The sequence below is a fragment of the Dermacentor andersoni genome, chromosome 2 (genome assembly GCF_023375885.2).
Source record: "Dermacentor andersoni chromosome 2, qqDerAnde1_hic_scaffold, whole genome shotgun sequence".
Classification (NCBI taxonomy): Eukaryota; Metazoa; Arthropoda; class Arachnida; order Ixodida; family Ixodidae; genus Dermacentor; species Dermacentor andersoni.
Window position 1 is genome coordinate 168471059 of NC_092815.1, and position 16329 is coordinate 168487387.

Here is a 16329-nt window from a genome sequence, read left to right on the forward strand (position 1 = left end):
GGCCACGAATGTTGGTTTTATTTCATATTGTAAAAACATTATAAAAGCCCTCAGTTTCTTTTATGTTACCTACACTTCCCCTTATTTGGCATCATTTTACTCCGGCTAACGTTGCTTTTAAGCATGATAACGTCTGCCAAAGTTGTCTTATATATGTAGCGCACTGAAGGCCACTACCAATCGACAATGCTTTTTCAGAGATTATTTAAATCGTGAAGGGAATTCTTTCGCCTAAATACGGAAAGAACACACAATTTATCTTGAAAATAACAATAAAATTGTATTGCAACAGTCTTATATGTGTACTTTTTCGCGGAAGTAACACATACGTGATCCTATTCTTTTGTTTCTTCCATGCTCGTTCTTCTCTATCTGCGCGCGAAATTTGCGTCCAAGATACGGCAACATTGTAAGTATGACAAGCAATTTATCAGCAATAATGGCAATGTTGATATCTTATTTACGGTACCTGACAAAATTTTCTATTTAGGCGCCCCGTCGTTGATGCACAACGTGATGTTCTAAGGAAGGGTAAGTTCTAAACGTATTTTTATTAGCACATGAATATGTATCGGTAGTAGAGGGGTGCGCCGTGTGAGAGGGTAGCTGTAGTCATAATAAAAGCTAATAAGCGGTATAGATAAAAGGTAGTAAAAGCTTACACTCCAATACCCAGTTATGATGATGACGAAATAGATCAGTTTAATGAAGAAGTTGAATTAGGAATGAGAAATGGGCAAGCTCAGCATAATGTAGTCATGGGCGACTTCAATGCAAAAGTGGGGGGAAAGAAGGCTGGCGAAAAAGTAATTGGCAATTACAGCGTCGATTCTGGGAACACTAGAGGAGAAATGTTGGTAGAATTCGCTTAAAGGAATAACCTGCGAATATTTAAAACCTTCTTCAGGAAGCGTTGGAACAAAATGTGGCCGTGGAAAAGCCCTAATAGTGACACAAGAAATGAGATTGATTTCTTACTTTCTGCCGATCCCAGCACAGTGCCGGACCTAGAAGCGTTAGATAGGATATGTCACAGGGGCAGGAGATTGGCCAGGGTGACTGTGGGGTAATAACATGGACTGAGCACATGCACAGGGGCACAACAACATATCTACAACATATACAGGCGCGACCGAGATAAGAAAAGCGGGGGCGGTGTCATGATAGGAATTAAACAGAATATCACATCTTTTCTTGTTCAAACCCATACTAACCTCGAAATCATTTGTGTAGCCTGCTCTGTATCAACCATGAAGGTACTTCTCGGTAACTGTTACCGTGCGCCAGATTCTGATTGTTCCTTCGTAACTGCATTACATGACAGTATTAATAAGGTAATTGGTCTTTAATAGGCAGGTATAATGTACCTATTCGGAGATTTCAATCTTCCTTTTTTCGACTGGGTTAATATATCCTCTTCGTGCCATATGTGCACAAGCTTTATGTCCTTAACATTAGATTTTAACCTATTTCAAGTAGCTAATCAACCGACTCGTAATTACAATCTTCTGCATCTCATTTTAACAACAGCTCCAGAAACTGTCACACATATAACTTACTTAGATGGAATCAGTGATCACAGTGATCGATATTGCGTGCGCGTCCACCGGTTCCACAACAAAGCAAATTAGAGACTACAATAAAGGTAATTATGATATCATCAATTTAGAACTAGACAAATTTTTTATTGATGTACTGGAGCCATCCTTTTACAGCAGATCTGTCAACGAAAATTGGGTTCTGTTTAGAGATAAGTTGTCTGCATTGGTTGAAAAGCACGTTCCTCTGTTACTATAACTAACGATAATTCCAACCCATGGTTTACTAAAACTCTTCACAGAATGAGAAACATGAAAAAAACGCCTATATGAAAATGCAAAGCGCGTACAAACAACATTGGCTTGGGGTAAATACAAAAGCTATCTAAAAGAGTACTGCACAGCTTTATTGGTCGCCAATAATAAATATTTTTCAAAAGACTTACCGGGAATTCTTGCAAGCAATCCAAGGAAAGTCTGGAACATAGTTAACCCTAGTAGTAAGTGCAGTAATATTTCATTGCAGGATAAACACAACGCACCTATTCCTGGCAGTGAATTTCCGACATCATTCAACTCATTTTTCACATCCGTCTTTACAAGAGAAGATAATTGTAACATACCTTTTGTTCCCGATTCTGATTTCCAGTACATGGCTCCCATCACTATCACTTTAGAAGGCGTAGTCAATCTTATAGATAACCTTAAAATGTCTTTATCCTCTGGCATAGATGGCATAAATTCTAATATACTAAAAACACAATACTAGTATCAAGCAAAATTCTCCTACACATATTTAACCAATCCCTTACAACTGGTATGCTTCCTACAGACTGGAAGATAGCAATAGTTGTTCCTGTCTTTAAGAAAGGTAACAAGAGTTCTAGTGATAATTACCGTCCTACATCACTAACCTGCATTTGCTGCAAAATGTTGGAACACATTATTGCATCACATATATATTCTCATCTTGAATGTAATAACTTTTTTACGCGAAACAGCATGGTTGCCGAAAAGGACTTTCTTGCGAAACCCAACTACTAGAATTCACGTCAGACTTACACTTTGATATGAACAGTAATAAACAAATTTTCATCTTTTTAGACTACTCGAAAGCATTCGATCGTGTAGCCCATAGTCGCCTGATATGAAAGCTCTCAGGAATTAAACTCGACTCACTAACCCTATCATGGATTCGTAATTTTCTTACTAATCGTGAACAGTTCACTGTTGTTGCTAACTTTTCCTCTGGCCTCTCTGACGTCACCTCTGGTGTACCTCAAGGCAGTGTACTTGGACCTCTTCTCTTTTTAATTTACATTAACGATTTACCGAACAAGATATCATCTTCTGTACGATTATTTGCTGACGACTGCATTGTATACTGTTCGATTAACTGTCGTTCTGACCACGCGGCACTCCAAAATGATCTTGCAGATATCAGTGATTGGTGTGCTACGTGGCTCATGTCCCTAAACGTGTCGAAGTGCAAAGTAGTTTCCTTTTCTCGAAAAAGTGTTAACCCTCCCTTTTCTAATAATTTGGATTCTGACATAGTTGACCACATCACAGAATATACGTACTTAGGAGTGCTCCTTACGCACAATCTTTCATGGACTAAACACATCACCTCCATTTCAGCTAACGTCTCCAGATCATTAGGATTTCTGCGCCGCAACTTAAGAAGTGCGCCTTCACCACTACGAAAACTAGCTTACGTAACTATTGTATGACCACAAATTGAGTACGCCTGTTGTATATGGTCTCCTCATCAAAATTACCTCATCGAACTCCTGGAGAGCATCCAGAATAGAGCGAGCTGTTTCATAAAAAAAAATTATAGTAACCAGTCAAGTGTAACCCAAATAAAAATCGATCTTTCGTTGCAACCACGAACTACTCGCCGTGATATTGCCCTCCTATTAATATTTCATAGATTTGTTCACACAGTTAACCTAACCTTATCAAACCTGAAAAAAGCATCCTCAACATCACAATGACTGATAAATCAATTCAGCTACACCCCAATTTATGGCAACACACACGCTTTTAATTTTCCAGCTTCGCCCCTGCGGTCCGTTTATGGAACGCTCTACCAGATAATATCGCTTGACAATCTAAACACACTGTTTTTCGCAATCTGCTAACCAATCAATATGCCGTTTAAATAGTATAAACACGTCAGGCCTTTTGTAGTCTTCCTGCATTTTTTCTACAACTTAAAGAATTTCAGTGGTCCCAATTTTTTTACAATACTGTAAAATACACTGTATAACATGCAAAAACGTTTACAATCTTATTATGCAATTATGTTATTGTTAACCATTTATTTTTATTGCTCAAGATATTGTATTTGCTAATGTATTAATTTTCCATGCTGTGTGCGTACCCCTTTCATTATGCTTATGTTTAATTTTCCCGATTCCATACTAATATGTTACTCTATTTCCCCCCTTACACTATGACTTCTCGAAGGCCTGTAAGGTAAATATAAATAAATAAATAAATAAAATAAAGTGCAGTAATCATAGGTTAGCCAGGTCTAGGATTCACTTCAATTTGAAGAGAGAAAAGTAAGATTCGTCCAGAAGAAACAGGCCAACCTAGACGCAGTAAGGGTAAAAGCAGACCAATTCAGGCTGGTACTTGCAAACAAATATGAAGCCTTAGAACAGAGAAATGAAGATGGCATAGAGGTAAATAATGAAAACGTAACTGGGCTAGCTTCAAAAGCGGCAATTAAACTTGGAGGTAAGGCACCATGGCAACCTGTAGGCAATCTTTCTCAACTGACAAAGGACCTAATAAAGAAACGTCAAAGAATGAAAGTGTCCAACTCAAGAGATGCGATAGAATTCGGGGAACCGTTAAAACTGATCAACAAGCAGAAGATAAGGGACATTTGATATTATAACGTGAGAAAAACTGAGGAAGTGGTAAAAATAGATGCAGCATGAAACAGTTACGAAGGAAACTTGGCATAGGAGACACCTAGATGTATGCACTAAAAGATAAGCAGAGTAATATCATCAGCAAAATCATAGATATAGTAAAGGTAGAGGAAGAATTTTTACTGACATGTAGAGTACCCAGAATAGCCGCGATACCTCCATTCGAAGTAGTAATGAACAGATTAAGAGGCTCCTTCTATACCTAGCGGTGAAGTTACAGGGGCATTGCACGACATGAAACGGGGGAAAGCGGCCGGAGATGAACTTCCAGTCGATTTAATCAAAGATGGAGCATACATAATGCCTGAAAAACTAGCGGCTCCCTATACGAACTGTCTATCAACTTCAAGGGTCCGAGAGAACTGGAAAAATGCCAACATTTTAGTAATCGACAAAAAGTGAGACGTTAAAGAATTGAAAAAGTATAGGCCCATTAGGTTGAAGTATAATACATAATATTCACCAATATCCAATTGAATAATGGCAATCAAGGGAACAAGGGCAACCAAGTCAACCAAGGGAACAGGCTGGCTTCAGGAAGGGATACTCTACAATGGATCACAACCATTTCATCAACGAGGTAACCGAGAAATCCGCAGAGTGCAATCAGTCTCCCTACACGGCTTTGATAGATTACGAAAGGGCAGTTGATTCAGTAGAGATACCAGTACTCATAGAGGCATTATGTAATCAAGGCGTACTGGGTGCTTACATAAATATATTGAAACATATCTAGAGAGATCCCACAGCTACTTAATTCTCCACATGAAAAGTAGGAAGATACCAATAAAGAAAGGGGTCAATCAAGGAGAACAATCTCTGCAGGGCTATTTGCGGCATGCTTGGGGGTACTCGAGATGGTAAACTTTGAACGCTTAGGAGCACCGATCAACGGTGAATATCTCAGCAACCTTCGATTTGCTGATGGCATTGTCATGTTCAGCAGCACTGCCGATGAATTACAACAAATGATTAAGGGCCTTAACATAGAGAGTGTAAGAGTGCAGTTGAGGATTAATTTGCAGAAGACAAAGATAATGTTTAGACAAGATGTCTAAACGGACCAAGAGGCCCATATGTTAAAGGGTATCACAGAAGACGCGTTCAACTTGCTGCTTTTCCGCAGCGTTTCTACTCTTGACGCCTTCTTCAAGAAATTTCCGTGTTTCGGCCAAGCTAAGAGCAGACTTATCACGCTCCACATCGTGCGCCTTCGCTAGCCAGCCCCACGCCCCACCATCTTCGCTAGCCAGCCCCATGTGACGACGTAATCCGCGTCGTTCGCCGCTTGCTCAAGGTCGTCTATTCACCATCCTCCTCCGCGACGCCCGCGGATCTATCACCAGCCACGATTGCTATGAACCAGGCTATTGTCCGACAGGAATTTGAACATTGTCTCATCGCCGTGCTCTCGTCGACCCACGTACCTTGTGTGCAGCCCTTCTCTCGCAGCTCTCCTCGTCCCTGACAATACTTTCCCGCCATATCGCGCAACTCGTCTGTATGGCGCATCACTGATGACAAGTCCATGTGTCTCCCCTGCTGCCGCATTGGCCACATCGCTCGTCTCGGTACCAACCGATGGTCAACTCCATTTGGAAATACACGAGTACCACTTTACGTAACTCAGCGCCTGCTGCTTCCTATGCTTCTTGCCAGGATCGTACTCTAACTGACGTCCTTGCTCCGAATATTTGCTACGGCCGATCACCGTCACCCCAAATTCATCAGTCTCCTGCGCCCCAGCTCTGTCGCTTCTCGTCGCCGTCTATTCCCCCAACACACGGCCGGAAAACTGTGGACTGCACCTTCTGGAGCTAGAGCTGCTCTGTCTACCTTGCCGTCAAATCATCTGATTGGTTTGCCCACGAGTCAGAACCTTCTTAAGTCGACCTTGAAATCATTGTTGTGACTGAGCTGACTGACACAGCTGTCAACATCGGCATATGAGTGCTGCCTTCCGACAACGAAATAGAAAGCTTCATATTCCTCCAACCACACGCATCGTGCGCGATGCTGAAGGCGTTACTGTTTTTCTTGTCGGAAGGCGCAAAGCCTGCGTAAGCACTGCTGGCCATCACGCTGCTGTCCTCTTTACCGTGATTGCTCATTACCCACACGACCTAATTCTCGGCCTCGATTTTCTGTGGGCGCATTGAGCTCTTATTCACTGCTCCGCCAGCCCCCTCCACCCAGAACTGCATATTCCGTAGGATTCTTGTGATGTTACGTCCAGCAGCTATATAAATAAGATGTCGTTCTTTCGTCTTCCCAGCCTGTTCCCTGAAAAGAGTATCCACACCTCCACTACCCAACATTCCAATGCAGTATAATGTCAGCGAACCTTACACGGTTTGACTATCACGGCCAACCGGACTTGCATTCATGTCGTAAATTTCGGTCCAAAGAAGCAAATTGTGCCTCAAGCAATTTGCTTCGCCTAACATGAGCCTTTCGATCACCATCAGGTGGTTGCTTTCGTCAGAGCCTACCAGGTCTACAAGTTCTGCCACTCGCGCGAATCAGAAATTGATCCCGACGGACCTCTTACTTTCCAAAGGTGAAGGTCTCTACCGTGTTTGTTTTCCTACAGGGATATTTCCGAGTTCCATTATCGCCGCTTAGGTCGGACGCTTGCTGTCAAACACCATATTGATACTGACGATGCCGCGGGTATTCAATGTAGGGCGCATCGAATATCCCTATTGGAAAGCCAAGTAATTCAAGCTGAGGTTAACAAGAAAAATATCATTGAGCCTTCTTCGAGTCCGTGGGCGTCACCGGTAGTGTGGTTAAGGAGGACGGGGCGTGGCACTTCTGTATGAATTACCGCCATCTTAACAAAGCGACTAAGAAAGATATATACCTGCTACAATGAATTGACCACGCATTTGACTGCCTCTACGGTGCCAGCTTCTTCTCCTCTATTAACCTTACATATGGATACTGGCAGATTGCCGTCTACGATATGGACAGAAAAGACCGCATTTACAACACCCGATGGAAGATTCCAAATTGATGGCTTTTGAATTATGTAATGCGTCAGCCACTTTTCATTGAATGATGGACTCCTGGATTCAGGGTCTCAAATGGTGCACATGCCTGTGTTACCTTGACAACTTTATGGTCTTTTCATCAAAATTGGACACGTTGAACATCTCCGAACCTTACTTGTCGTTCTTCGTAAGGTCAGACTACGGCTCAACTCGTGTTAATGCCGTTTCGGTCGCCGCCAAATTACGATTTTGGGCCATGTTGTCGACGCTTCCAAAGCACAACATCATCCAGACAAAATTCGTGCCGTTAGAGACTTTCGGGTACCGAAATTAGCGGCAGACATTCGCAGTTTTGTTGGGCTATGTTCTTACTTCCGCCGCTTTGTAGAAAGTTCTGCCGCTTTTGCCCGACCTCTTACGGACCTTTTGAAAAATGTGTAACGTTCTTATGGGAACCTCGGCAATCTGCTGCCTCTCCTATCATCACGCATTTGATCTCACTAACAATTCTCGCCCCCTTCGACCATAATGCTCGAACCGAATCGAGTGCAAACGGCAGTGGTCACTGTGTCAGCGTTGTCCTATCCCAGCGTCAGTGCGGCCAAGATCGCGTTATCGCTTGTCCGAGACGCCTCATCTCACCATTACAGAGTAACTATTCTGTTACTGAATGGGAATGCTTAGTTGTTTTCAGGGAAATTGCCAAATTCCGCCTTTACTCTTACGGCCATCGTACTTCCGTAGTAACCGACCACCAGGGTCTCTGCTAGCTTTCCCCTTCAAGGATCTCACGGGCATTATTGGTCATTGGGCTTTGAGGCTCAAAGAGTTTTCTGTGATTTACCTGTCCGGAGGCCTGCACGAAGACGCGGATAGTTTGTCGCGATGCCCCGTCTACAGCCCTGACGTACCTGAACTCTAGACTGCGTTAGTGTTTACTCCGTGTCCCAGCTCCTACGTATTGCTGACAAGCAACGCCGCGATGTCTGACTCGTCGATCCTTTTGAATGTGCAGCCGTCGACGCTTCCTTGCGTCTCTTCGTTCTCCGGGATGGTGCTGTGTACCATCGCAATGTTCATCCCGAAATTCCCTGTCTCCTCCTTGTCATCCCAAAGCACCTGTGTGTGACCGTTCAAAGTGATCTTCACGGCACGCCCACCGCTGGTCATCTCGGTGTGATTTAAACATACGACACAGCACGCGGTCACTCACGTTTGTGCGACGCAACGTCGTAGCTTGTGAGCCATACCAACGGCGCAGGAAACCATGCCTGCTTCACGCTGGTTACCTGCAGCCACTTGATTTTCCGGTAGAGCCATTCTGTGGTGTCGGCTTGGACTTCAAGGATTCTTTTCCAGGCATCTGCGTCGGCTATCAAGTGAGTTCCCGTCACTGATGACGCGGCGAGAAGATACGCCATTACTCGGGCTCTCTCAGCCAACTGCGCTACGGATTGGCAGATTTACTGCTACACAACGCTATTTTGACCCTTCGAGCTCCGCGTCAAATGCTCACCTACCGAGGCAGCACCCTTTTGTCCAAAGTCATTGGTGCCATCACGTACGGCTTCTCTTTCCAGCGTCAGCTCACTACCTCCTGCCGTCCACAAACCAACGGCCTGACCAGGCAATTGAACCACTCCCTTACAGATATGCGGACGAAATGAGTTTTAGCCGATCGCCGCAATTGGGGCCTCGCTCTACCTTACATTACCTTCGACTATAATTCTTATCGCCTTAACGCTGCCAGCTATTCCCCGTTCTACCTCCTGTATGGCTGTGAACGCACGCTTCCGGTCGACGTTTTTATACTATCGACAATGAGCTCGACATGTGAACATGTGCGTGATGCTATCGCTCGGCTCACCACGCTCGCCAACTTGCGGTCGCTCCTGCATGAGTGTCGCATGTGGACCAGAAGTGTTGCTACGATTTCTGTCACCGTGACGGGCACGTTTCACCGGGCACCCTAATGCTCAATTGGACGGTATTCCCATTGATTAAGGCTTTGCGAGAAACTCCTATTGTGTTCCAAAAGCCCATATCGTGTGGTTCGCCAAGCCACTGATGTCATCTACAAAATCATTCTAGCCAGCCTCGCAACGTCCTTCACTTCGACCAGCAGTGATATCGTCCACGTCGCCAGGATCATGCCCTACAACTCTCCGCTGGCCACACATCCCTAACGGGACAGGGATGGTGCTTTTGCCACCGATAATTTGGTCGCGATGCAACAGGTGCATATGAGACGTGGCGCAAAGGAAGATCCAGACGAGCATCTGGGTTTGGCAGGAGCAGGTTTGCATCTTGGTTCCTGACTACGCTGCTCTTGCATATAGATCGTAGTTAGTTCCTTTGTTTTTGTCTCTCCGAACGTAACAATATTCTGAACCCACGACAATGACACTGCTTTTATGTAATTCTGCCACCATCTTCGTAAATGTCCGCCTGGGAGAGCAGATGGGTTGTCGTCTATTATACTGCGGGAGTAATTTTGATTCCCCTTAGGGGGTACACTTTTTGCAACCCATCAGCGCCCAGCGTACTTTTGAAAGTGCAGTGCGACTTTCAGTAGTGAGTAACTAAAGAAAAACACCGGGTTACTTAATACACCATATTGCTAAGAATAGTCTTGCCAAGAGCACCACATTCTTGTTTTCTTGACTGACGTATCCATTCATTGCCAAACATAGAGATGTGCAGGTGCATGTACGCTTTTGCCTTGTTTATTTTTCGTCAAGCATAGCATATGTGTCTCGAAGCTTACGTTAGTGTTGAAGTTTTAGAAAATAATGTCGTGAACGATGAATGCATAGCCTCGCAAGAAAATTAATGCACGTGTACTCTGTAGAGCACGCTGGGCCTAATGTATGGTGGAGGAACGCTCTTGATCTCCAAGCAAACACGATGTGTTTTTTTACCCCTATTCCGTGAAAATATATTTCTTCTGACCGCAAAAACTTCACAGATGGTTGAAAGTAACGACACTATTGGAATTATATCAACATTACTATATTCCGCCTGGTTTCTTTATTGCTACCAGTAAAGATAAAGGTAAAGTCAATAAAATACCGACCAGTGTTGCTGGTAATTAAGATATATATATATATATATATATATATATATATATGTATACATATATACATTATATAGTATAACCTATTATATAGTATAATATATATATATATATATATATATATATATATATATATATATATATATATATATATATATATATATATAACAATATAATACATACAACTATATATAAATAAATAAGCTATTTCGATAACTTATGATGATTATAACTAAGACATATTTATGCATAGTATTATTAGACGTTGGAAAATAGGTGGGAGGAAACTAAAACAACAAATAGGATAGATATTCCTCTGCCAATTGAGATGAATTATGCAATAAATGAAGGAAAACTCAGATTGAGGAAATAGACAGGGACCCCATCTCTTGAAAGGTGACAAAATGGGAAACAAAATGTCCCCCTGCATGTCATACGACAGGATTGTAATGCGAGAACCGAATCTCCCCCAGTGTGTTGAATGTTTCTATACTACCATTGAAACAAATGATGAATGTGCTAACCAAGCGGCATTCGTCAAAAAATATAATGACTAGATTTGTATCAATAATATATTTGCATCGCACGTGCCTCTAAAAAACAAACCAAGACCTTTCCGCGTTACTTGATGAAGTCTTGTTACACAATTAAATAGTAAAAACGCCTTCCTAAAAATGTTTCGCACTAAAGAGCTAAGTTTGCCATCAGAAGGTTATGCTATCTTGAGTCAGGTTTCGTTTGAGCCTTTACAGCAAGCCCTTTGGTTTTAGGACGCTACAAAGTATATCCTATACCTTCGACGACCTGCATCATCTTCTGTTCCTATAAAGGCCCAGCGTACTTTCTAATCAACGCCATCGTACCATTTTAAAAAATATAGCTCAACTCATCAAACCTTGTCAACGAATTTAAATTGCGTAATGATCATCTCGTGCCAACAGTCGGCAAAATATACGTGATAGGTTTTGCTTAGGCTTTAGTTGCTTATATTTTTTGACGCGTTCATCATATCGAGGGCGCTCAGACAGACCAAGATGGGTGTGGAGTAGCAAGTAAATGATCTCGTAAAAATATAGCAAAAAGGAACTTTTTGCTACTTCTAGAACTTCCACTAGCAGTAACATGTAGTTCCTGCCATGACAATGATTCTACAAAAACGCAGTTCCGTTGAGGGGCAATTCAGTGTCACGCAGGCGGTTAGCAAATGAGTAAAAAAATGTATTTTGAAAAAAGCTAGATCTACCGCACAATACAATCATTATGCGCGTGATGTCCATGCTGCTTCGTATAGACAGAGGCGGAGATCTATACGTTTTTTTTTTTTTTTTTTTAAGTTGCGAATAAGAGCGCGCATAGGACGTAGAGCGGTAAAAATTCACAACAAAGGTGGAAACTGAGAATTGAGCATTCTTCTTTTTTTGTGGAAGGGGGGGGGGGGGTTTCGCCGTCCTAAGCCTATTGTGCGCAATTACTTGTCTCCCTAAAGAGGGGAGTATTCTCATTAAACTACGATCATCCGACTTTCAGTAGCATCAGTTTCTTTGTCAAAATGTACCTTTATTGGCTTTCACATAGAGCGATATTTAGCTCAAGAGTTTTACACAGAATTACGCAGCTTTTCTTACGAGGATTAATGTTTTTTTTTATTCCAGAGGACGAAGCAGCACTGGCCCAGAACGCAGGAGATGTCCTGCACACGGTTGGAAAGCTCCTGCAAGGACAGCTGTCCGGAGCCACTCCAGAAAATCGGGAGAGCATACTGAATGCCCTGAAGACGATTAATACGGCCGCCTTGGATCCAAATGATACTGAGCAGTATTTCATTCTCATTTTTATCAAGGCAATAGTTGCAGCAGCTATCAGCACCGGTGTATCAGTTGGTGCAGGCCTTGAATTCAACAAAGCGTTGAAGAAGGGCTTCAAGAAAAGGGGCTAAGGAAAATGATTTGCGCGTCTGACGGATCAAATAAAGCGTAATCCAAACATCGTTCTTCGGCTCGAGAACAAATTGGAAAGACATATCTTCTCTTTCATATTCATATTTAATTGGTACATTATTATTTCATGTGATCACACATATACACTTGAAAGGGAAGGTAAAGAAGCCAGGCTGCTGGTTCGCAAATGCTACCAGGAGGCGAGGTTCGCCTCCTGGTAGCCTCTTCAGAACAGTAAACATAGAAATAGATGAACTCAAGCAAATAGCAAACAGAGAACAAGACGGGAAATCTCTAAGAATGAAAACATATTTACAAATAGTACAGTATAATGTAATACTGGACAGTATAACAGTATGCCTGGTCCTGCTGCCATACAGGACCAGGCAGGATTCCGTAAAGGCTACTCAACAATAGACCATATTCACACTATCAATCAGGTGATAGATAAATTCGCGGAATATAACCAACCCTTATATATAGCTTTCATTGATTACGAGAAAGCGTTTGATTCTGTCTAAACCTCAGCAGTCATGGAGGCATTACGGAATCAGGGTGTAGGCGAGCCGTATGTAAAAATACTGAAAGATATCTATAGCGGCTCCACAGTCACCGTAGTCCTCCCTAAAGAAAGCAACAAAATCCCAATAAAGAAAGGCGTCAGGCAGGGAGATACGATCTCTCCAATGCTATTCACAGCGCTCTTACAGGAGGTATTCAGAAACCTGGATTGGGAAGAATTGGGGATAAAGTTTAAGGGAGAATACCTTAGTAACATGCGATTCGCTGATGATATTGCCTTGCTTAGTAACTCAGGGGACCAACTGTAATGCATGCTCACTGATCTGGCGAGGCAAAGCAGAAGAGTGGGTCTAAAAATTAATCTGCAGAAAACTAAAGTAATGTTTAACAGTCTCGGAAGGGAACAGCAATTTACAATAGGTAGCGAGGCATTGGAAGTGGTAAGGGAATACATCTACTTAGGGCAGGTAGTGACGGCGGATCCGGATCATGAGACGGAAATAATCAGAAGAATAAGAATGGGCTGGGGTGCGTTTGGCAGGCATTCTCAGATCATGAACAGCAGGTTGCCATTATCCCTCAAGACAAAAGTAAATAATAGCTGTGTCTTACCAGTACTCACCTACGGGGCAGAAACCTGGAGGCTTACGAAAAGGGTTCTAATTAAATTGAGGACGACGCAACGAGCTATGGAAAGAAGAAGGATGGGTGTAACGTTAAGGGATAAGAAAAGAGCAGATTGGGTGAAGGAACAAACGCGAGTCAATGACATCTTAGTTGAAATCAAGGAAGAGAAATGGGCATGGGCAGGACATGTAATGAGAAGGGAAGATAACCGATGGTCATTAAGCGTTACAGACTGGATTCCAAGGGAAGGGAAGCGTAGCAGGGGGCGGCAGAAAGTTAGATGGGCGGATGAGATTAAGTTTGCAGGGACGACATGGCCACAATTAGTACATGACCGGGGTTTGGAGAAATATGGGAGAGGCCTTTGCCCTGTAGTGGGCGTAACCAGGCTGCTGCTGATGATGATGACAGTATGACCAGTCGCTCTAACTTACGCTACTAAAGGAATGTTAAATAACTTACCGTGTCGTCGTTATTTTCGTGGCCTAAACACATAGCTCTGCCTCCCGCCGTCTTCTTTCTTTTCGCTATGGCCGTGTGAACTTTCCGCGCCGATGCTTGCAGCGTTGTTGAACAGGGATCGACGCGGCTTTTGGCAGTGACGGCAGCGTTGTCAAAGGCATGCGCACAACCGTTGTGCTGCTCTTTTGCAGCATTTTAAGGATATTGCTTCACGTGCCACGGTTACGCCGCAATCCAAGTGGTGCATGTTCCTGTCACCAATTGGGGCGTCCATGCCGACATATTCAGCTGGTTTACGGCGCCGGTGGCAAGCGTTGGAGGGTACGCAAACTCTCCCATGAGCACGGCCAGCGCGCGTAGTCTCGCCAACAACCGTCCACCACGTTGCGCAGCACCGGCCACATCGAAGTTGACACACGACGAAAAATTGACCGACGATTACGTTTCTCGGTAATGCGATCTTTGAGCGCAGCTGCTGCCATGTTTTAACAACACGCAACCGCCTGCTGAACACGCGGTGCCGAAGCTTCTCCGTATCGAATTGGGCAGCACACACCGTGATCCGCCGCTATCGAGCCAGCGCTCTGGCGAAGCGCCATCACGCCATCTTGTAGTGGGTCACCGCCGCGAAGAGGGGCGGGGGATTAGCAATTATTATTTAATGCTTCTTCCGAGGCGGGCTGAGGAAATGGAGGGAGAACAGGGGTATTCAGTAGCGGTCACACATTCATTCCCTCACAGATAGGCCTCAATATGGCCGCACAGTGGTTGGGGTGGGAAGTAGAAGTAAGGGGACGAAACACTATAACTGTCTTTCGAGTCACCGCAATGGCAATTAGCCAGGTGAGGACCGATGTACGCTCGTGCCGCCCATCGCTGCAAGCCGCACCGCACGCGGGCGGTTCGTGAAAAGCGGGCGGTCGTCGTGATCGGTCATAAAATTGCCTTTACGCTGAAACCGCATGGAGCTGTCATTAGTTGTTTTTTATTAGTTAGCTCGAGCGGTTCGCATGCACCGGCACCCGCCGGTGCATTCTATGTTACGTCTATGTTACGTCATTCATTCTATGTTACGTCATTGTTTCAAAGTGCGCTGCCATATTACACCATGACTAACCAACAAGCCCACCAGTACGTCTTAAGCAATTAAGTACAATTATGACAGACATAAAAGTTATATGTACGTATCATAGTTACTTCTTCAGCCAGAGATGCATGTAAGATGTGTCTTCAAGAGAAGAATGTTTGCATGCAAATAAGTATTAATTCATATTGCTGAAAAGATACCCTGTACAGGCATGAAATCCCGTAGTGCTTCCATTTCTTGTTGGTGCTAAACATGTCCCTGCCAACAGAAGTAGTGTTATCTCATTCATGCCTTAAGAGATGACAGATGTTTACGGGGGCACACAAGGCCGCAATACCCATGCATAAAGGCCTGGGTGGCCAATCTGCTGCCCCTTCACTATTTATCCATACCTTTATCAGCATTTAAACAATGTACAACCTGTGATTAAAGTGAATACAGGCATGCTTCCTCTCTCATCAATGGTGACATTCAAGGATGATTGCCTTGAGACCATTTGCTGCTGTTAACATCATTTACGCATGTATTCTCTTTTTATTCTTTTCCCTGGGTAAAAAGAAGCTTGCACAGGGTGCATTAAGTCAGTGAGCTATAGCAAAGTAATGGTATGTGATTTATTTGAGCATGGCCCAAATGTCAATCATATAGTGACAGCCTAGCTAGCTAATGCATAGCCACATTAAATAGAAAGAGAAGTCTATAGGCTAAAATCAGGTGTCAGTACATCTATTTCATCTCAAAGCAAACCAAGATTATCAAGTGACTATACAGATTTAGATTAAGGGGACGTAAACGTTGAGGCCCCCGCGTACTTGGGGCCCCAGCGATTGCATCCCCCTTATCTAAAGCTCTCTAATAGGCTTTGCAATGAGTGCAATGATCTTGCATGTAAAATAGTTGACCTGGTAAGTCGTTTTATATTTCCCTTTCATAATCAGTAACTGCTTAAACAAGTACACGACAATGAAATCAAATTCTGGCTCATATGGTCATATGGTCAACATTTCCCGTGCCTACTGTAACACCAATTCCAACATATAGTAACTTGTAGCAATTGACTGCATGTTCACTGTGACAGTGCAACTTGCACCTAGCTCTACGAAAGAACAGGATGTCTGCATTGTAGACGTTAG

At 43.4% G+C, this 16329-nt stretch overlaps 1 long non-coding RNA gene across 1 annotated transcript; it reads left to right on the forward strand.

The window, feature by feature from the left end:
• The first annotated feature begins 402 nt into the window (after window positions 1-402).
• LOC126540493 (uncharacterized) lies at window positions 403-12548 on the forward strand. The gene is made up of 2 exons (XR_007601551.2): window positions 403-531; window positions 12214-12548. It is a non-coding gene; the product is annotated as an uncharacterized lncRNA (long non-coding RNA).
• The last annotated feature ends 3781 nt before the right edge of the window (window positions 12549-16329 follow it).